The sequence below is a fragment of the Anser cygnoides genome, chromosome Z (genome assembly GCF_040182565.1).
Source record: "Anser cygnoides isolate HZ-2024a breed goose chromosome Z, Taihu_goose_T2T_genome, whole genome shotgun sequence".
Taxonomy (NCBI): Eukaryota; Metazoa; Chordata; class Aves; order Anseriformes; family Anatidae; genus Anser; species Anser cygnoides.
This window is the reverse complement of record NC_089912.1, coordinates 21,290,144-21,312,937: the sequence shown is the minus strand read 5'-3', so window position 1 is coordinate 21,312,937 and position 22,794 is coordinate 21,290,144. Positions and strand designations below refer to the sequence as shown.

Here is a 22,794-nt window from a genome sequence, read left to right as displayed (position 1 = left end):
CATAAAGGCCTGACCCAGAGCGAATATATACATGGAAGAAACTTCTCCAGATTTATAAATAAATGGTTAAATAAAATCACTTGTGCAAGTAAAGCTATCCACTTTCACACCCTGTGTTAGAAGAAACGAAACTAGAGAAGAAATAACAATGGTGATGGGAGGAAAATATACTCTGCTTATACACAGGAGATAACTTATTGCTGTGTACATATTCTTCTACATTGCAATATTAGAAGGAAGACACAATAGCATGCAGAGGAGAACAGGCACACACACACACACACAAAAAAAAGAGGTTGGAAAAGACATATAGAGGTCATCTCATCTACTCCAGACTCAGAGCAGTTTGGACTAAGGTTTTACAGCAAAAAATTTTGGTTATTAGTGTAATGAAAAAATCCAGTTGATCTAAAAACTACATAGTGTACAAAGACTCAAAGAGAGAAACACATTTAAAAACAAAGACATTTGGTAAATGGTTGTTTTTATGTTACATCTGCAAATCTGAATTCAGAGTCTACATTTCTTCAACAGTTGAAGCCATCACAAAGAGGTTAAAAAAATAACAAGGAAAAATACAGCTTTTGGACTTTTCTGTCCTAGATTGTAATGGATATAACAACTTTTATGGAAGAAACAGAAAGATGTGAAATGTTGACAAGTGTTAAGCCTTTCAGTTCACCTTTATATGAAGATGCTGCATTAAAAAATGCCACTTCATCTGCATTCTGTAAAATCAGCGCTCCACTGCTGCAAAATTTATCTTGTTCTGCATTCAGGTTATGCACAGAAGGAGGAGTGGAGGTGGATGCATATTCAGAGGCTGTGTGAATTGCATAACAATGTGTATGACGTGCTCAAATAAAACCATCTTACTAATTAGATGCAATGGAGAACTACAAGAAGTTGTGTAAAGATACTTAAGGGCATCCAGTGCTTCCATGCAACCTCATGCTTGCACTTCCTGTTCCCAGCTTTTTCCAAAAGAAGAGTTGCCTGCTGAGGCTGCTCAACAGAGCAGTGATTGTTAGGGATATGCTGTTGTGTAAAAATAAAAGCTCTCAACAGCTCTTACAAACCGATTTGCTGCTATTCCCACTCACTCCAGATTAATATCTCATTCTGTTTCTTTCAATTTTTTTTCACAACATGCATCAAGTCAACCCAAACCCTGATAGACTGCCCCAACCAAATGTAGTTCACAAAAGAGATGTGAGGAAATAGCATTTGTTTTAGTGTCTTTTTCCAAAAAGTATGTTAATTGTCAGTAACTCTACTTTTCAATAAGCTCTTCAATAAATTTCAAGCAGCAAAATTTGTAGAGAAACAAAGGCAATTTTGCACTGTACTGTATTTGGATACTGCCTCTGCTGACTGGGAATTTTATCATTTCCAGAATTTTATGAAGAAAAATACGACTGTATTGAAAAAAAAATAGGGGTTTTCCAATTAATGTAATGCAACAGACATTTTAAGGAATCACAAAATAATGGAATATTTACTTATTTAAATAATGACCAGCAAGTGAACAAATTATCTTCTGGTTTGACTTTAATGCCAAAAATGGACAGCACACAATCTAGCTGTTTAATATACATGGTAGAAACTGTGCTTTCAGAAAGTACTATGCCTTCAGAAAAGACCTTGGGAACAACAAAAAACTAGCCCATGCTGAATTAGGTGCATCTCTTTATCTGTATTTTCTGTATCTGGTGGTGGCCAGTGGATATTCAGAGAAAAATATAAGTGTATTCTTAACTTTGCATTTAAGTTGTTCAAAAATATTCTTAAATCTGAAGTAAGTGTTTTTGTAATTGGCTTAATATACCTGGAAATAACCCATAATACAACGGATTTTTGACTTATGATTGAAAACTATTTTGCAAACTTGATCTTTAGGTAAGAGCTGAGTAGAAAAGTTTCCAGTAAGTAAAATCTCTAAACCACAATCTATAATTTGTGATGTAAAATGCTCAAATGTTGCTTGCATTCAAGTGAATATAAGACAGTGGCTTGTAAACATGACTACATCTCATTTTCTCAGCAATCAATCAGTTAAAGATATATATTTTCAAAGAAATAAAACTTTACAATTATTTTATTAGTAACATCTGAATTCTACCGAGATCATAGTAATGATTTTCAAATATGGACCCCAGCAAATTAATTAGACTGATTTAAAACAAAAATCAGAATGTGTATTTCCTTACTGAAAACAAAACAAAAACAACAAGAAGGAAAAAAAAAACACAAAGAACTAAAAGAACTAAAACACCTAACACAAACAACCTCTGGCAGATTTGGGCAGTGACCCCACAATACATTTTTCAAACTCAATTGATTTCTGCTGAACTAAGCGCATAAATGCCATATTTTCTTAAAAAAACGTAAAGGGTGTTTATCCGTTACTGTCATACTTTAATGAACTACTCCATGCTCTAGAAAAACAACAACAACAAAAAATCACACTTACACAAGGGAAAGCTTGATGTTTATATCAGCAGAAATGTATTTTTTCTTCGAAAGGGTGTAATTATTATTATGTAACACAAATCACAAAAATCCCAATTTTTCTACCTTATCAGTTTTATAAAATCATGTTCCCTGAGGATGTCATTGATTAGTTGCACATGTTCTTTCAGTGACATCCAAAATACTTAATTGTCAGTTATCTTTTCTCCTTCAGCAAGTAAAATATAGTCACAAAATTGCAAAGGGACTTGTTCTGCCTTAACCTTAGCTAGATGCCATCATGCAGTGGAAAACAGTGCTAAAATATCACAGGATAATGCTCTCCAACAAGGGAGACATATAAACAGCATAATGATTTCCCACGAGTTTTCTTTTTAGAAAATTGTCACTAAAGCCAGGGTAAATGGTGACATATCTTCACAGAGGACACTGAAATCGAACACTGGCATTCTAGTTAGGTCCAAACCTACTCATCAGCCAATTATAACAGTAACTGAACAGCTTGCTGAAAACCTGAACAAGACCACTTTGCTAACCTTAGGAGATCATACGACAGGAATGTACTATTTTCACAGATTTTATTATTATTATTATTGTTGGTTTTGTTTTTAATGAAAAAGACTTAAAAATAATTTCTTACAATCATGTCTCATACTTTCTCAAGGTTACTGGAACAGCCATTAGAGAGGAAGAAATGAGAATGGGGAGCTGAGTTACAAGGTTTTTAAGAGTCCTTACAGACTTTTCCATTCAATCGGGTTTAGTTTGAAATGCTGTGCTGTTAGGGTGAAAAAGTTCATGACAGTTTTTCCTCTCTTCACAGGGAAAGATGCTTCACAATACCTAATTCAGTGGTGCAACTAAAAAGGGGGAGAAGAAAATCAATACTTTCCAGCTACAGTAAGTAGGCTGGAGTGTCAGTCTCCACTGGGACCAAAACCCACATCTTTTAGAACACTTTAGAGCCTATATTCTTCTATTAACCTCCTTTTCCTGAACTGCTTTATACAGTCCCATGAAATGATAAAAAGGTTACCAAAAAAATGTATTAACTAAAAACCAAGTAGACAGAGGAACCAGACTTCTAAGAGAAATGTTCCTTTTCTTTTTTTTTTTTTTAAATAGCAGATACAATAGTGCTTTGTATTACCCATTGTAAAGACCTACAAAAAATTTACTTCTTTCTTCAGTGAGAATGTTATTGCATGCTATCAACAAGAATTATCTCTAAGTATATCACTTAAGTTGTCATAGTAAGGAATCACCACTTTTCAGTACCACCAGAAATGGTGGTACCACTGATGGGCAGTTTTGTTAGAGCAGGAGGTATCAACGTTGCTTAAAATTCTGTACAAAGACATAAGAAGCACAAAACCACAAATACAGCAACACTAAAGTGATGTTCTTTCTATACAAAGCACCATCTAGCCAACGCTCCTAGACTGCCTATCAAATGGAAATCAACAGCAGAGGTGTGCAATCTATACAGTAGAGCTTGAAAGCAAACAAGATCTTGACTGTAGGTATTATATGCCAACAAAGACCCATAAAATAATATCTGAAAGTTAATGTAAAAGGTTTTACAGCAAAAGTTTATTTTTTTTTAAAGAATGAATGAAAGAACAAACAAAAGAACGAAGGAAAGAAGGAATGAAAAAAGCACTGGGAGAAATTGCACCTCTGAACCTCAAGACTGGAGAAGAGTAAAAAAAAATAAAAAAATTCCTGCACCAACTTTCAGATCTATTTACTATACTTCTGAGGAATTTAAAACTCACTAGGTATCTCCTGAGTGACGAAATCATCTATCACAATGCTTTCACGATTCGGAGAGGAAAAATGAACTACATAGAAGCAATAGGTTAAACGACTGCTGGATCATCACTGAAGATCTATATGCAGAAAGCTTCATGAGAGTCTATAGGCTATTAACATTTTCACTTATGTCTTACCTAATTTTAACACACTTTACTCATTTTGATTAAAAATACTACAAATAAGTTTTAAGTTAATGAGTACTTTAGTTAACTGGTTAGTTAATTACACATTTACAGTTCCAATTAATGCTTAAGTACTAAGTGGAGAACAGACTGATGAGGTTAAGCGTATAAATACAACCCATTTGATGTGAAAAATACAATATTGAATTATTTTTTTTTGGAAGACTGCAAACATAATGTAGTAAGCGCATACAGTGAATTTCTCTTCACGGCAAAATAGAAGACTAGCCCTTGAAAGATTAGAAACAAAGTGCAACAGACTACAGTTCCTTTGAAAAATAAAAATGAAAGAAAGCAGTCAATATTATTTCCTGAGACACTGCTCAAAGGATTGAAGGTTAAGACAAAGCTGGATGAGAAATGAAGAAATCAACAGAGCAAAAGGAAAAGAAGCTGAAAGGCAGGTTGATATTCAAAAAAGGTAGTAGGAACAAGAAAGCCTTTTAAAAACAAATAAAAGGAAAAGGTAGTACAAAAGAGAAAGCAGATCCATAATGACAAAGAAAGACACCAAAATAAACGTTGATTTTAAAATGGCTGAACCAAAGTGTTTTTTAAAAGTCAATGGACCACTAAGACAATGAACAATTAACAAGTAATTAAGACCATGTCAATAATGCTGCTGAAAACAAACAGATGCAGGAATACTTCAGACAATAATATATATATCAATCAGAATATCCAGAAAACACACGTTCCAGGATGGTATAGAATTTAGGTATTTTTGCTTGAAAAGTTGTCTTAAGAGACTTCTTAAAAGCACGGGGACAGAAGGCTCAGGAAAAGCAATGCTGCATTAACAATGCACAATACAAACGCTACAATACCAGAATTGTTAAAAGCAGAAGATGTTTACACTTACGATAGTGTATACTGAAAGCTTAAAGGAACTAAATACAAACAAGTTGCAATGAATAAAAAAACATTCAAGCTGCAAATAGCAACACCTGGAAAGTTTGGAAATTACTTTTTTTTTGTTTTCCTTGTATAACCAGATGCTCTCCTCCTACGTTGGTCTTTGTGCCTTCATGCTCTGAGAAGGAACATCCGAGAAAACATGGTAGCAAAACCTACAGCAGTATCTGGACAGGTAAGTAAAGACTGCCATAAATACATCCTCACGGAGTGAATAAGGCTGGTACTGAAAATGTCAGTTCCAGATATTCCAAATTTGCAATGCTTTTGTCAATCATAACAGAGTTCCTCTAGATTTTGGGTTTAGTACCTTTTCCTGTCTTCTTCATACATGATAACCCTTGCAGAATTCATCACTGCCAGATTTAAACAATGGAACCTCAGCATTAAATAGTAAACATCTGTGGTTTTGGGGGGTGAGAGGGTGGGGATCCTCATCAAAGTATGCCTCTAATTGATGTCATAAAATACACAGAAGAGTATTTGCTTGTTGTAATAAAAAGTCAGCAGGAACACACAGTATTCCACCAAAACACCTATGGGAACTCCCAGATGAAATTTCTCAATTAACAGTGGTGTATACCGCATAGTTTATGGCTGCTTTGCACATGAGGACTGAAAAATGGCAAACAATCTAAGGCAAAGTAAAACAAAATACAAGAGTATCAGGAGAGATCTGAAAATTTATAAAGTTATAAGCCTGTAACAGGCAAGTTAGAAACAATTACAATATAATTACAATATGGAATAGAGTTACTGGGCACACGGATAAACATGTTTGAACGGAGAAGGATGGCAGTACTGTAGTAAAGGGAGATCCCATTTCAAAATTTACTGCAACCCCTGAAAGGATCAAAAACCACTGAGATAGAGGTGGCCACATCAATAGAACCTGATTTCATTTCCAAAAGATTATTGACAAAGAAACCTACCAAAGGCTTTAAGGCAAACCCGAAACCTAGACCTGCAATCCTTGCGAAGGTAAATAATTAGTTAAATGTCATCAAACAGAGGTTAGGAGAATACAGCCCATAGTGAGGTATATAGGGAAAAAAATATCAGTGTGATGAGCTTTAGGCTGACCATTTGTGACCACAGGAGTGAGGTGCTGGGGACTACAATATGTCCCTCAAAAGGTAAGCTCACTACCCTGCAGCAATTAGAAAAGGCAAATTAAAAGATTATTAAAAAGTATTAGAAGAAAAAGTAGTGTTATTAATTATTAATACATAATATTGTTAGGAAAAAAAAAGGAGGTACTTCTTCATGGGACAGGTAGTTATTTAAATCTTGTGCCATAGGATGTTGCAGATGCTGAAATTTTATGTCTTGTCTTTAATGAGAGACTAAACAGTTTGATTGAAGAGAAATTCAATGAACTGAAAATGCATGGAAACTGAGTGTAATAAGGGGGAGGTGTCAAAGAATGTTCTTGTGTTCTCCCTCATGTATCTGCTTTTGACCACTATCAAAGGCAGTCTGCTCTCCCAGAGGAACCTGTGGTCTAGTCTGCTCCCTATACTACTTTATGCTACACCAGCTGAGTTACAGTCAAGTGTACTTGTCAGCAGTAGCGGATGGCCCTGTCAGAGAAGGAAGATGGAGCATGGCTGGGGGATAGCTCACTCTTCTACCTTCTTTCACTCAAACACCATCATTCAGGTGGTGGCAAGAGGCTGCTTCCACCTGCCAGTCCCCACCAGCAAATCCCCATGGTGAAAAGTAGTTTCTTGGCTTTTCGCACCCACAAACCCTCTACCTCCTTCCTCTCCCAGCTTTAGAGAGGGTGCAGATTTGCTGAGGAGATACTGGAGCTCTGCTCTGCATTGCAGATCCTATGTGAAGGGCTGCCATGGACTGAAGACCAAGTTGGAGGCTGATGCAGTGAGTGGACACTGTCCCCACTTGCAGGAAGTGAAGACGATGGGGTGATTTTGGAACAATAATCTAACACTTCTTTCTCCCTCTCTGCTGTGAGTAGTTTTATTTCAGAAACGTGCACATTACTTAAAGATGTGAAAAGCCTTATAACACTAGGGCAAAACAAAGATAAAACAGAAAGGAGTTAATGGAACACAACAAATGTTTTAAGAAATCTTAAAAGATCACCTTGAACCAAATGCTGCTTGCTTTGTTTTCCTGTATTAAATACAAACTAAGAGAAACACATTTCTGAATGTGAAGTGAAAGTGAAGTGAATGCTATTTCAATTAACTAGAAGTTTTACATACACAGGCTGTACAATATATTGAAAATAATTCATACTTTATTAAAAATACTTTGAAAGAAAATATAATTTTAGCTGCAGAGTAGCTGCAGTACCTGTAAGTATTTTCATGTTTAATTTCTAGACATAACAAAATACATCAAAATGTTTTTTTTTCTCTTGTTAATATGTTTCATTTCTAAGGGGAGTTAAAAATTGTCACCAATTTCTGCACAGGATAGATTTTCTTTTTTCCTATATCGACATATTTTCTATATACTGCATTTACTACTCAATACTTATTAATAAGGAGGAAACCTATGAGCAAGTCAGAAAAAAGGCCAGAATTAAAAAATTAAGCCATACTTCATGCCCTGCGGCATGATTTTTTCTTAATCTCCCCATGAACACCCTGTGGATGAGCCCTATCTGAATGTGTTACAGACTATTCTGTTAAGACGCAGATGTTGGTTTGGATCTTAGAGTTTTTTGGTCAGATAATGTGGTTTTGATCAAATAACACAGCTTTGAACAAACTGAAAAAGCCCAAAAAAACACTGAAACTCTTAAAGCCCCTCAAAAGACTTGAAATAGTATTCTTCTTTGCTTTTTGCCTCATAAGAAACACCCCACCACACTAACTCATAATATTGGCTTTGCTGGGAAAGGAGGTGGTTGATTAAAACTGATGGAGTTAGCTATGAAAACAAGTCTTGCACTCCACAAAACTGACAATTTCATGTAAATGTCATCAAAAATCTAGAAATCACCAGAGGAAAACTCCCCCATTTAAACTGCTTGCATGAGATGGTGTAACAAAAACGCTATTCAACTCTAAGGTAACTTCTTATTTTGTCTCCCTGATATTTTCTTGTCACAGGTTTTGGGTCAGAGTAAACTCTTGAGAAATGATTCGACATTCCCTTTGAAACTAATTAGACTAAGCAGCCGTACCCACTCCAAAGTCCAAACAAGAGAACGTAGAAAGCACAGGGAATTCACTGCACTTGGGGTTAATGAACTCATTGTGTCATTTTTGCAGAGGTAAAGAAGGGGTAACGTAACTGACCAAATGCATTTATATATATATATATAAATATATGAGATTTGGTAGTCTTTTCAGCAGAAAATGTGGTGTCAAATAAGGACTCTAAGCTATTTTGTTAGAGTTTGCAATGTTGGAAGAGTAACTGTAAGAAGAATGTTAAACTAAGTTTTAAAATATCAGATGCTTACATTAAATTTTAATCAGCTTAAAAAGAAAACACCATGTTGCATTTGCAAGACATTTACTCATCTTCAGCAGGTAACACAAGGTAAAAATCAGTTTTATCTTTTGCTGAATAATTAATACAACAATTTACTTTGATACCCTAATTCTAGAGCTAATGAAGTGGTGGCTTATACAAGAGCAAAGAAGCACAAAGTAAATGTTGACCACTATAAACTCAGAAATGAAAGAAAGAGAAAAACAGAAAAAAAAAACTAAAACAGAAGTCAGCACTAAGAGCATGAATAGATATCACAGGAATATAATAACAATATATTTGTTTTAATTTGTGACAGCAACTCGGTTTCACTTAGAACCACTGTACACAGGAAATTCCATTTAAAAACACACAGCTTTTCCAGGTCACATCGTTAACTTCTGTTTTGTAATAATTCTTATGTTTAAAACATTTCCCTAGCCCCATCAGAGAGCAAGATACAATCAACTTACAATGAGGTAAATGCTGTGCTGACAACGGTAGTCATTGATTCAAAAACATGTTTTCTGAAAAAAAAAACCACCCTCATGAAAGTTTGTTCTCTTTGAAAAAAATTCTTAAAGAGTTTTCTAATCTGGGTGCAAACCAACAGGTTAAAGTGGAAGATTCAGGCAACATCTTCTTACTTCTTTATACTACAGAAGTATTCTGAAATAAATGGTCAAGATTTAGATACACCTAACCATATGGACACTAGAAAAACAGCATTTCATAAATGACACAAGCAAGTTGGAATCCATGTCAGAGAACAACAGAAGCTTGAACAGTTATTGGTAAATAACTAGCACTAATTATTCTGTGAGAATTTTTTTGTCAAGGGTCAAAACTAACTAATTATTTTCATTAAAAATGAAAGGCAATGTAAATGACATGAATGATAGCAGGGCAGTCAGAACTGAGTAAATTATTTTATTTTCCCAAACACCATCAGAGCAGGTTGATGCTCAAGACTTCAAAAATGAACAGTAAACACTTCCAGCAGTAAGAGCCACTGCAGAACAGGCATGCAGGGAAGACTTTAATATACGGCAGTCATGTTCTCATAACATTTAACTGGTCCATCAAGAGGCTAAGTTTGTTAATCCTCATACTAACTCACTTGTGGATCTTGACAGCTGGGTTCCTTCTATGTTGAAAGACTGGGGACTGTATCCCTGTTCTCAGCAGCACACACCATAGTACTCTTCCTGAAAAAAGCCTCTTAATTACACACAATGTTTTGTTCCAGAACAACCATTCCTGTGCTCTATTTACTCTGCTTTATGAGTATATACCTGTATTTCATTAAAATCTGTCAAACATAGATCTTGCTTGTTAATACATTAGTGCCAAAATGCTGGATTAAAAACCCTTTCAAATAAACTTTCAGAAAAAACTCATTTTGTCCCCATTCCCTATTTCTCCACCACCACCACCACCATTACAGGAGAGATCTGACAGCAAGTTATCAAATTCCTCTCTTAGCTGTGAAATCAACTGTTCGCAGAATCAAGCCCAGCGTATTGTAGAGTGATTTTGTGTTGTGAGGGAGTCAACAGTCTTTAAACAAGTAGGGTAAAACATATAAATAAAAATACACCAGCAAAGAAGTTAGGTGTAGATTTTATGATGCTAAATTCTGCATGCTTTTTACAATTTTAGGTACTTGCTTGCTCGTGGATTCAATCTGCTGTGGGGTATAGCCCTTAGCAGAAATTAGTGTTATTAGAAGTGCTAGAACTAGAAAGTAACTCTCTTTCTGCAACCATGCAAACCTTGCTTTTTGTTTTTGTGGAGCTGCTAACAGAAGTTACAAGGTTTTCTGTTTTTTCTTATTCACTTCGCACCCCCTTAAGAAAAAAACATGAAAAAAAAAAAAGAAAAAAAAAGCCAAGGGAAAAAAAAGCCAAGAAAAAAAAACTGTCCTTCCTTTTTCACTCCCACCACCCTGGCAAAAAAACCCTCACCTCTCTTTCAGTGAAATGAGCATGCCTTGTTACATGCTGCTCTGTAACTATAGGAGCAAATCAATAGCAGCTGAATGCCATCTGCTTCGGGCAGCAGAACAGCACCAAAAGTGTGAGCAATGCATCTTCCCTTATTGAAAGGTTATTTTATGCAAGTAAACAATTCATCGTCTTCTTGCACGCTTGATGCTCATTTACCACTTCTGATCAATAAAATATGCAAAACAACAAAAAAATTGAATCCTAAGAGTAGTTCTGATGCCACTGTGATAGTTAATCAATATCAGGTCTCTGTTCAGTAAGGCAGGCGGTAGGGTAACTCCTTTATTGTATGAACCCAGGAAAATGTGTGGAAATATGTCTTGTTGCCTCTAATATACAGTATGAGGGAGAAACACAACTTCTACAGGGCAAATTAAAAAAAAAAAAAAAAAAGAAGAATGAAACAGGAAGCACTATTTTAATTTTAATATTTTGCCCTATTATGTAAAGGTTACTTATGTCAGCCTGCCTGATGATTTGTTGCAAAGAACCTGCTGTTATACTGTTAATAGAGCTATACTATGATTAACATAGATATTTGGTTAAATCACAGCCGTTGCAAGACATGCTTTGGACAGCAACCTGCTCTGCTTCCTTCTAAAGCTGCTCTGCCTTATTAAGTCTTGGTTTTCAATGTATTTATGTTTCAGGTGAACTCAGTTTTTCTGTTAAAAACAAACTGCTATGGGAATTTCTTTTGAACAGGGTTTCTTTTAGTCAGACCACAAACTGCCTTATTACATTAAGCCTCCTGACAATTGATTCAAGTAGAATACTTCTCTCCCAACAAAGAAAACGACATCATTTTTACACATATTGCAGAACAAACTCTCCAATTTAGACTGTTTCCTAAAAGAACATAAAGTACTTGAAATAACAGTTGTTACTCACAAAGGCTCTTCTCTAGTGAGCTATATACCCTAACATTAAAAAAATTAAGCACTCTTTCATTTGAACAGTAATTTTGCAGAATATGTCACAAAGATAAAGCCACAAATTCAATTCCACACTGCATGTTCAGATCGGCACTTATTATCACAAACAGGAAAGAGTAATGAAGAAAATGTGTATAGGAACACAATTATTCAAGTGCACAGTCTTTACTTACTTTTGCTTATTTCAACAGTAGGAAAGCTTGGGTACACTTCTATAAAAGAATATCTTGGTTCCATTTAAAAGAACAACTGAGTACAAATCTTAAAAACAACCACAACAACAAAAAAGAAAAAAATATTTTCTAGGTATTTTCGATGCAGACGCTTCCCAGTGCACTGGCCATTATTAAAATGAATCCAAACAACTCTGCATAAAAATGAATTTATGACCAAAAATAAAGTATCAGTACCAAACAGTAACTTGCAGTCAAGCAGCAGCACTTGTACACTGGAGAGAAAAAAATCACTTCCTCATTGTTCACTTCTCACAGCTCTTAAAAAACAACACAACTGCATGAACATATCTGTAAACCAACTTATATAGAATTTTTAAGACAATTACTGGTAATTAATAAAGCACACATTCACACATATGAAAAAAGTCCTTCTGATCAACCAATGAAACTTATAAAATAAGATGCATTTGGCATTTGGGTTTATTTATACCTGTGAACAAGAGGATAATTTATAAGCAACACTACACTTTTTTTTTCTTTTATAATCTTGTAAGAACCCAAACATTTAGTTTTAACAGACAGCTAACTCTCCTACATACAAGCTGTCCCTTCTACAAGCTTGGAACAAGCTCATTCTGCATGTCATCTTCAAGAACACATATCAGTTCGTATGCACTCCAATATACAGTTTGATCACATTTATGGAAACCCAAACAATTTTGATCAAATTAATAATACAGAACATAGCAGTGAAAGTGCAGTAGCTTTGAGTCAATGACCCAACTAGCAGCAAGGGTATAATTTAAAGTCAGAAATTTCCAGTGCATGCACCGTTAGCCACAGTGAACCTGTTACTGCTCTAAAGGGAATTGTTTGCCTCTTATTAGATTTTCTACAGCACAGCCATAAGTGATAAATGTACTGCTGTACTCACTGTCAAGTTAATCAATGCTGCCAAAGTTTTGTTGACCTAACAGTAATCCATAAAGTGAGCGGCATTTTCTCTATCCCTATGACATCTCGGTCCTCAGTGGGGATACAAATCTTACAACAGCATCTTAAAAAAATGAAAAAAAAAAAAACAAAGCAAAGCAAAGGGTGTGGGGGGGAGGTATTTCAAAAATTCTGTCTTTAAATTAGCAGACTGAGAATTCCTTGTCTCTCTGAGAAATCGCTTAAAAATGAAGGCCTCACAATGTGTTGAGTTTGATGGTTAAAATACAAGCAAATGGATAACTTCACAGAGGAAAATGCCTTTTGTACTGAAAGGAAAGTAAAAAACAGCATCAGGATTCTTCCAAGGAAAAAGTTGTGAACACGATTTACTTGTGACTATAGATTAGTGCACTGGTTCAAACACAGCACGGCGCAGCAATTCTGAAGACAGTAATGTGAAAACAATAATAAAAAATTGCCACCAATAAAACTTGTCTATTGCTGCATCTGGCTGTAATTCACAATCCATGTGAGGCATCACCACTGGAAAGAAGAAAAAGTCAGGAAACAACCCCTGGTAGAACGAGCTGCTCTATAAACAAACTGCTGCCATGCTCTCACAAGCAATTATAGACATATGAAATATGAATTGCCATTGATTTTTCTTCTAGAGGTCACTCTGTTCCATGTTTTACGCACTCTAGGCATTTATTTGGGTGGCAAACTGACAAGTTTTTACAGAATTAACGGAGCAATGTAATCCTTGCTCAATCACAGGTACTTCATTATGGTTCTGTTCCTTGACACTTGTCCCTCCCAAAACTCACCAGCAAGGGATTCCTTGATAAAGGTGAAGAACAATGCAACTACTTGTGAAAAGAGACGATCCTAACTTGGTCAGTGAATGCTTATTTACCTCTTCTGTGCTGATGGAGGATGAGCAGCATCAGCAGAAGGTTGCATTTATCAGAGTGTAGCAACTCTACAGATAATGTTCTGATTTTGCTAAAGCTCTCCACATTCTTGCTATTGAAAGAGGGACAAGTTCTCCCAAAAGGAGACATAAGATTGCAAGCGAGCCCCCTAACAGAAGTAACATAACCATCTGTATTTCTGTTAAAAATTCCCAGAACATTAACACAGTGTGAGGATGACAAGGTGTTCTGTATAAATCTCATGGTTTTGCTGTTATCTCTATGTTTTACAACTGCTTTAAGTTCCTCAACCAGCAACCAGAGGACAACTTAATTTTGGCCAGTAATTTTGGCCAATGAGTTGGAAACTGGGACTCATGAGCTCATGAATCACATATTCTGTATTTTCAGAAACTTTCTTTACCACTATTACTCATTTTTGGCCCAATTTTTTTGTTCTCTAGGTTTCCCATGCAAGAATAACTTGTAAGAAAGGCTGTGTTGCACCCTTCCTAGTGTTACTGTCCCTGTAGGCTCTTGCTTACCCTACAAGTAACCCTTGGCATCTGAAGCTAAGGTTACACTGATATTTTAAATCATCTTTCCTACTGCCTCAATTAAAGGACAAAAGCATGCTAAAATACTATGGTACAGAGAGCTTAATTAGACTCTGGACTCCACAATAAGCAAATAAAAGTGGAGTATGCCATCAGTGTAAGTATGTCTGGAGAACTGGTGCCCAGAAATCAAAGTGGGATGTGGATACAGTATAAGAGTTCAGAGAGGGTTTATAGTAGAATTTATGTCTACAATTGTCTGTGGGACACAGAATTGACCTGCACTTGATCATTAGAAGACAACACTATGACTAATATTTAGACTGAATGAACCAGTCATGGGGACTGTGACGGAATCAAATTCACACAACTTTAATGTAATGTAATAAAATTAAATTAAAAAATGAAAAAAAAACCAACAACCCAGAAAAGCTGGGTAGTGACGTGAAACCAAATGACTCTGATACACATACAAAAATGATAACATGATGGTTGAGAAAAACGGCAAATACAATACAGGAAAAATAATTTAGATGTCTCCATCCACACATTAACGATCTTGTCTTCTCCACCCATCCACTACCACAGCAATTAAGTGGTTCGATGCTGGACTCCTCTTTGATTTCTTCAGTGAATATCACCCCTCTGTAAAAACTGGGCAAAAACAATTGCCCAAACTAGAGCAATTGGAATTATTTTTTTTTTGTCCACTGTCAATCTGTTTTGAGATGCCAAGCCTGGCAGGTAGACCAGACTGAAATATTGTCTCTACTTTTACATAATTAAGACTGCTTCTGAGTATCTGCATTTGAGCACAATTGTTGAGAGCCACCTGCATCATTAGAGCACAAATTCATCATAAAACCCAGTAGCCTTTATTTCTGATACTAAAAAAGACCCCAATATGCTGTGGTAACTTACTCTTCCAGTACAAATACTCATCATTCCAGTGTTTAAAGTTGGATAACTAATTAAGATTGTATGATTATGCAAGTTAGTAATATGCAAGTTAGTAATAAATGCAAGTTAGTAATAAAGATATCTACCTGTAAAGCCAATAAACATCACTGCACAGCATATAAGTACAATGACCTTATAAAAAAAAACAAAACTGCTTCCTAATCATGAAGTTATATAACTGCTGCTGCTCAAAAGTATTAGCATGCATTGCTGCATGACCTTGGTTAAGAGTCCAAATACACAGAGGAACATTTGATGGGATAACATAGAGACAATTGCTAAAATGCTGATGGCTACAGGACTGTTGATTGTGAATTCTGTGCATAGACTTTGCTCCCCTGCAGCTTTACTATGATGTCTTGTTGCTTAATAAGTGTTTTTAAAATGCTAAATTAGTAATCTCCACCCCTGAACCTCGTCTGAGAGCTGGATCCCATGCCGAAAAGCACACTTGGAAATCTGGATGTCCTGGCATCTGGGGAAACTGGGAGAGCTTTCACTCTTCTAAATTCCTCACGCTTTTTTGGGGACATTCTAAGAATTTTGCAGAAACCAGTGTTACAGCCAACTGCTCATAAACCCAGTTACTCAGAATAAAAAATACAACTGTGATCACTTAGTGACTTGCCAGAGAAGATATTAAAGAAAAATACTGGAAATATGTGGTTCAAGGCACTCTGTCTGTTGCTGCATGCTAGTTATTACCAATACATGAGCTGACATGGCACCACACTATCACAGTTATGAATACTGTATTTTCCTAGTGATGATGATATTCTAGAAGTAATAACTAAAAAGACCCTAAAAAATGGAGGATGAACTCTCCCAGTCTGCTACATGTAACTGGAGTGACATTTTCTCAGAATGTTTATCAGGAAAGTTACCATTGACCTTTTCATTTTCCTAGAATAGACATGCCCAGTGGGTTGCAACAGCATAAGAAATAAGATTTTTATCCAACCATTTTAAAACTGTAATTCCACAAAAGCAGGCTCCAGCCAAACAGCTGCTTTAAAGGCCACGGATGCACCCCTGAATCTGCTGGTCTGGGAGAGCAGCCTTACGAGCTCCGGCAGTTGGTATGTTTGTGCTTATCAGTTTACATGAGTCATGCCAACATGAAGAGCAGTGATACCACTGACCAAGGCTAAGGTAGTTCTCTAAAACTGTCTTGGAAATTAAGTCTGATTAGTGTGGAACAGACTGTGTATAGCCCAACTCTTTCTTCTTGGTGGAATAAATCTGGGAGCATGTTACTCTAAAGCCTTACACACACAGCTAACACCATCAATTGAACCAACTTTCAATACTTTCTTTGAGCATACTAACACTCGAAGTCAATAAATTTATTTCTGAGATGACAGGGAGGCTCTCTTCACAAGCAGATGATTCTCAAAAATCAAAAGGCTGGCCCTTCAGTTGAACATCCAGGCAGCTCTCCTGCAGTTTATCATTAAAGGAAATATCCAGAGCATGTGCAGAATGCAGCTTACAGCATGTGGGCCAATACGAACTGATGTGCAGAGACATCTGGAAGAAAGAGCCACCATTCAACACTGTGTAGGTATGCATCAGTAGGGAGACCCACCTGCATTAAAGAGGAACCAAACTCTAACATTCTAGGCTTAAGTCTCTACCAAACACAAGTGCTACTGGTTATTGACACTAACAAACCACACTTAGACATTCCCTTGTCTACCAGACAGTTACAAACACAACTCTGGTAGCATAAGTAGGGCTTTCATGAGTTTTAAGTATAATCAGAATAAGTCCAGTGATCAGCTCTGAATTGCGGGATCTGTGATTTTCCTATGCCTTTATTTCTTGCACCACGTTGTAAGAGAAATGTATGTAGCAAATGTGTCAAATACAATTTGACACCTCATTAACAGAAGTCTTCAAAATAAATGGCAATTAATGCTTCTGCTGTGAGGAGAAGCAAGGCTAATTGCTGTATCACAGATGAAATTTTCTTTTGTGATCAGTGGTTACTCTCAACTCCATTTTGCTGCAACAGTGTTTCTTAGTGCTTTATTTGAAATTTGCATTCATTGATAACGTTGGTTTACTCTGACTTTTATACTGAGCTTTGAACTAATTGCTCTCAATTAATCTGTTCCACTCTTTGATAGCTTATTTATCAGATTGGGAAAGATAGATTTAATGGTCCTTGCTGGAAACAAGTTCTTTAATTGGAAATACCAGACTGTTTAGTTCACTTTGTGCTCTAGCAATTAAGGACAATTTGGAAAAGCGTTTTTCCCCCTACTATTGTCTCCTTGATTAGATTTCCAAAGAAGCAGACAAAACAAATGACAATACCACCTAGCAATATTGGTTCAAATAAAAGCCCAGCAGCCAAATTACTTACTATGAGAAATGTGAACCATCCCCATCAATTCCAATGCTGTGTTACATTCATTTTGCTGTATCTTTGCTTCCCATGTAGGTAAACGGCAACATTTCTTTCAAAATGCATAGCTCTATGCCTGCCTCTATACAATTACTCCTTTCCACAAATAAGCCAAATCAACAGAAGAAATTATTTTTCTTGATTAAGCTCCCACATTTCTCTTGGGATGAAACAAAACAAACAATTAATCTTTCCTTATTTGTTCTCAGAAGAACCTGCATCCCTTAAATGTACGATAACCAGGGTACCTGTGGCAGGCAGTCGGCAGCAATTAGGCTTGTGCTGAAAATGAATGGACTAGAGTCAGAATGCCTAATCTGCTGAGAGTTTCTACCAGAGGGCAAGGTTACACCAGGAAAATTCCCTTGCTGTGGAAATACTGTTAAAAATTACCACTTGACTTCAGAATAATTAACAAGGTTTGGGAATTTATATGAACTGAGTAATTGAAAAGAATTAGCAAGAGATATATGCATTAATCTTCACCAGTTACAACGTGCCTAATGAAATTAAGGTTCTACTTCTACTCCACACTTTGTTTCTGTAAACTTTTTCACCTACAGAAGAAAAAGTATATTAGATAAAGACAACAATAGTTACAAACAATTTTTAAAAAGAAACTGCATCGCAAACCTCAATTTCATATCAATATTTCTGATTTTTTTTTAATGTAGAATTCATAGTATTTATCACAACTAGAAGCTCTATGAAAGTTTCTGGCATTAATGTCAATGTGAAAAATCTGTAACAGAATTATAAATTTAGCATTATTTCGTAATGCAGATTTATTTGTACATGCACTTAAATTCAAGTCTGTTTCAGTCAAGATATTCTACAGTCAACAGCTTCAATAAAATGAGCTTTTTTACTCTTAACTAAATCCGTATAATATTCTGATTACAGAGATAATGAGCTGGTGAGAAGAAAAAATAAAGGCAAGCAATGCTGACGTGCATGAAGATAGTGTTTGCAGAAGATAACAGGCATTTGTTATTCTACTAGGCTACCCCTTGTCCCCCTTAGCTCACTCTGAAATCCTTCAACATGTCCTTCAGAAGGAGACATGCAAGATACTATAAAAGACATGAAAAGACAACACATAAAACAGAATTTTATCTGAGGTAGGAGAGTGCATTTTACTGCAGGACCAAACCAGAAGGCTCACTGATTACCATCCCACAACCTAACTGAGGAATTCTAGTTGTGTCCTCCTCTGCTCACTTCTGCCAGACCAGTTCCTATCTCTTGTTTTCATGCCCTTCTTGCAAATATATATTTTTTTTTGTGCCTATGCTCTTTCTATACAATATCCTTAAAACAGAAGCTCAAGAACTACTGCTCACTTAATTCAGTATATTTCCAGTAAAACCCTGCAGTTAGTTCTATAGGCGTGTATGTTTGTTTGTTTTTTCCTTCAGAGTGGTCTACACTGAATCGTAAAGTCATTGAATGATTTTGGTTGGAAAAGACCCAAAAGTCCAACCACCACCTAACATGACCAAATCCACCTCTAAACCATGTCCCTACGTGTCACACCCACACATCTCTCAAATGCTTCCAGGGATGGCAACTCCACCACTTCCCTGGGCATCCTGCTCCAGTGCCTAACCGCCCTTTCCATGAAGAAATTCTTCCTGATGACCAATCAAAAGCTCCCCTGGCACAACCTGGGGATGTTTCCTTGTGCCCTATCACTGCTCACCTGAGAAAAGAGACTGACACCCTCCTCACTGCAGCCTTCTTTCAGGTAGCTGTAGAAAGCCATGAGGTCTCACCTCAGCCTCTTTTACTCAAGACTATCCAACCCCTGTTCTCTCAGCTGCTCTTCATATGTCTTGTTTTCCTGTCCCTTCACCAGATACAAACAATGTTAGATAAAAGTTTGGAAGTTCTTGATTAAGCACACATCTTTTTGAGGGACATAAAGACCCTTTTGATATTTCAGCATCTCCTTGTTGCAGCCTCACTTGACCCTACATGAAAGAGTAGGAATGGGAGTTAATCCTCTGTCTTTACCAGGCTCAGTAGACTCTTTTTGATATTGTGAATGTGGTGCCTCTGGCAGCCAAACTTCTCTAGAGAGATTGTCTGGATGGCAAATGGGAGCCTCAGTGCCTCTCAGTGAGAAATTGCCAATTACTAACAACCTTTGTGCTTTTCTGGTGGCACTGGTTCTAGCACAGGTGGTTGGGTGGACCAACTTTGTATGGTTGTCCTTTCCTGGGTCTTGACGATTACTCACACACTCTCCCTATTCCAGCCCCAGAGCACCATATATGTTGTTTAGGGGCACTTTTGAGTGCATGGGGAACACTCCTCCTTCTGCTCCAAGCAGAGACAAGGGTTCAGTCTCCCTTGTCTTGTCAGTCAAGTCCATCAGATCAGGGTTGGAAGCCAGCTTACCTTTCCCATGCAAGGACTTAAGGCAGGGCTGTTGCTCAGCCCATGCCAGCTCCCAATACCATCCTTCAATCTCTCACTCCAGTTCCTGGAACCTACGCTGGCTGCTGAGCTCCTCTTGCAAATTGCTCAAAAAGTTCGTCCATCTGGGCATGCTTGCACCCACAACACTCACTTCTGCCTTCGGGCCCTAGGGGGACTTCCAGATTCTGGAGTCCCCTCCCTGAAACTGAAGGTCTGGGCAGCTCTTTCAGTTCTCATCAGGTCTGTTTGGGCCATGATGGAGACCATTTCTCACTCTATGTATAATATGCAATAACTACAATTTGATGTTCATCTTAATTTGGGTGATAGTGATACTATAGCATGATAATATAGAGCACAGTGAAAAGAGAACGAACATTTAGACATGGTTTCTAAACCTGTCATGACATCTAATATAAATTTTGCTTTTAACTGAGTAAAATTTACTTTGATCAGCTCTGACGTGTAAGAGCAAAATGAGAGATAAATTCATGCAGCAGAGTTCTATACAGAAAAAACCACCACCCACCGCACCATCAACAAGAAACAAACACAGATTACCGAAGGAAAAAATATGTACTTTTAAAACATAAATCAGGTAATTTTCCCAAGCATGTTTGAAAAAGCTTGGAACATTTCTGTAGGAAACACATTTGCAAGCAGAAAGTGTTATTAAAAAGCTCACCTTTAAATTATCTGCAAAATTATTTTGCTTTCCTCTTATTTTACACCTCTTCTTAGCCAATATGCAACTATGCATGTCAAGCACACTTCTTTAAAACCCACAGCCATCTAAAACCAGCTAAGTATCCGTACCACCAAAAAAACATGTATGCACAACAGAATCTTAAAAGAGCTGGTCTTAGCAATGATGGATTTAAGTTATTAACCGATCAAAAAAAGATGGATGGTGGTCTGCTTTTCTTAATCTACATCATCATCTAGATCTATTTAAAGATATGTGGTACACTAACAAACTTAGTTAAGGTTTCGATAAAATCAGTAGAATAATCTGCCCTGTTACATTGAGACTGTATCGATCAATAAAATCACTTGTACTAGGAAAGTACTGTTAAGTACTGACAATCCCAGCCATTAATATTATTTAACACTCTGCTCACAATCTTTAATAAGGACAAAGAAACATTTTGCCTTTTTATACTTTATACCATTGCTTTTATAGCTCCTTACAGGTAGAGTTCAACCTTGATTACTGCAGACTAAATGGCATTAGAGAAGCAAGACACTGATTAATTTTGGATAATGGAGAGAATTTTCAATGTGATTAATGGATGGGGGTGATTCAACAGCCTCTGCAGCAGGACATCAGTTAAATCTTATTTCATTGTTTCCAACTTCTACTTGCAACTTTCTAAAACTAGATTCTTTCATCCCGGTGTATTCATCTGCTTTTAAAATAACACTGCTTTCCAGAAACAGCAATCAGGAAGATAAGTATCTGTTCTAGACTTGATAGGATTTTTTATTTTTATTTTTCTGCAAATGAGCCAATTTGCTGTTAAATTAGTTAGAAATAGATCCCAACAGAGAACGAGTACAAAGGTCAAAGGGAAGGATCACTTGTACAGAAAGCTTTGTGGTGGCTAATGAATGACACAAGGAAGTCAAAGTGAATTCTATGCAGCTCTTGCTCTCAGATACGGTGAATGGTTAAAGAGAAGTCTAGAGAGAAAAGGCCCACAGGTAAGGCACGCACAGAATAAGGTGGAGAAGAACAAAATTTGGCCCACATTTTGCACAGAAGCTTTAATGTTTAAAATTTCTTTCAGTGAGTTCACTTTTCATGAGTTTCATGAGTTCAGCTTTTAAACACAAAGCCAATTACCTCACATGTGTAAAGTAAATCATTTAATCCCAAAAGGCATTAGTCTTTTCCTCTTCATTATATCAGTATGATTCAACCATATCTTACCAACCATATGATTCAACATTTCTTTCTTTTAAGAATAGTGTTCATGATACAGGCAGGGTTTAATTCATGAAAACACAGTGATGTTTCATCAAATTCAATAGCAAGCTGAAAAATAATAATGTGTTACCAAAGGTCCATTTAGCGCTGCATCCTGTTTCCAAAAACGGCTGTGATAAGTGGATATCAAGGAAGAGTATAAATGACCAGGACTAACACATGAAATGTTTCCTTCGATACTTCAGCAGCCTCAAAAGTTATTTCTACAGACTTTCTATGCAAACATGAACTCTTCCGTGAGCTTTTCCAGTGTTCCCTTGAAACAGTTTAGACTTCTGGCATTCACCATATACTTTGGTAACAACACACAGGTATTCAGCAATAACTCTTGATACAGAGCACATTTCTGAGAATACAAAGGAAGGACAATTATCATGAATATTAACATTGACAGAATGGATAAATGCCATAAATGAAGTATACAGAGTTAGAATTTGAATAGCTGAATGATCATTGAGTAGTTCTATGATCCTTCTGCCATTACCCTTACAGAATTAATCAGTAGCCAATGATTTATTTTCACTGGGCAAAAGCAACAGAATGTCTCATAGAAGTGCACATACCACATGCAGAGATCTCAGTATTTCTAAAAAGCTCCAACAGCACAGGTTCAAAGCCATCTACGTCTACAGACATTACC

At 36.6% G+C, this 22,794-nt stretch overlaps 1 protein-coding gene and 1 long non-coding RNA gene across 2 annotated transcripts in view; one reads left to right on the top strand and one right to left on the bottom strand.

The window, feature by feature from the left end:
• The window catches only part of SNX24 (sorting nexin 24), a 106,143-nt gene that overhangs the window by 9,554 nt on the left and 73,795 nt on the right, over positions 1–22,794 (bottom strand). The gene's annotated exons all lie outside the window — the stretch shown is intronic.
• On the top strand, positions 3,168–7,518 carry LOC106046231 (uncharacterized). Its single transcript, XR_001213124.3, has 3 exons — positions 3,168–3,372; positions 5,468–5,562; positions 7,220–7,518. It is a non-coding gene; the product is annotated as an uncharacterized lncRNA (long non-coding RNA).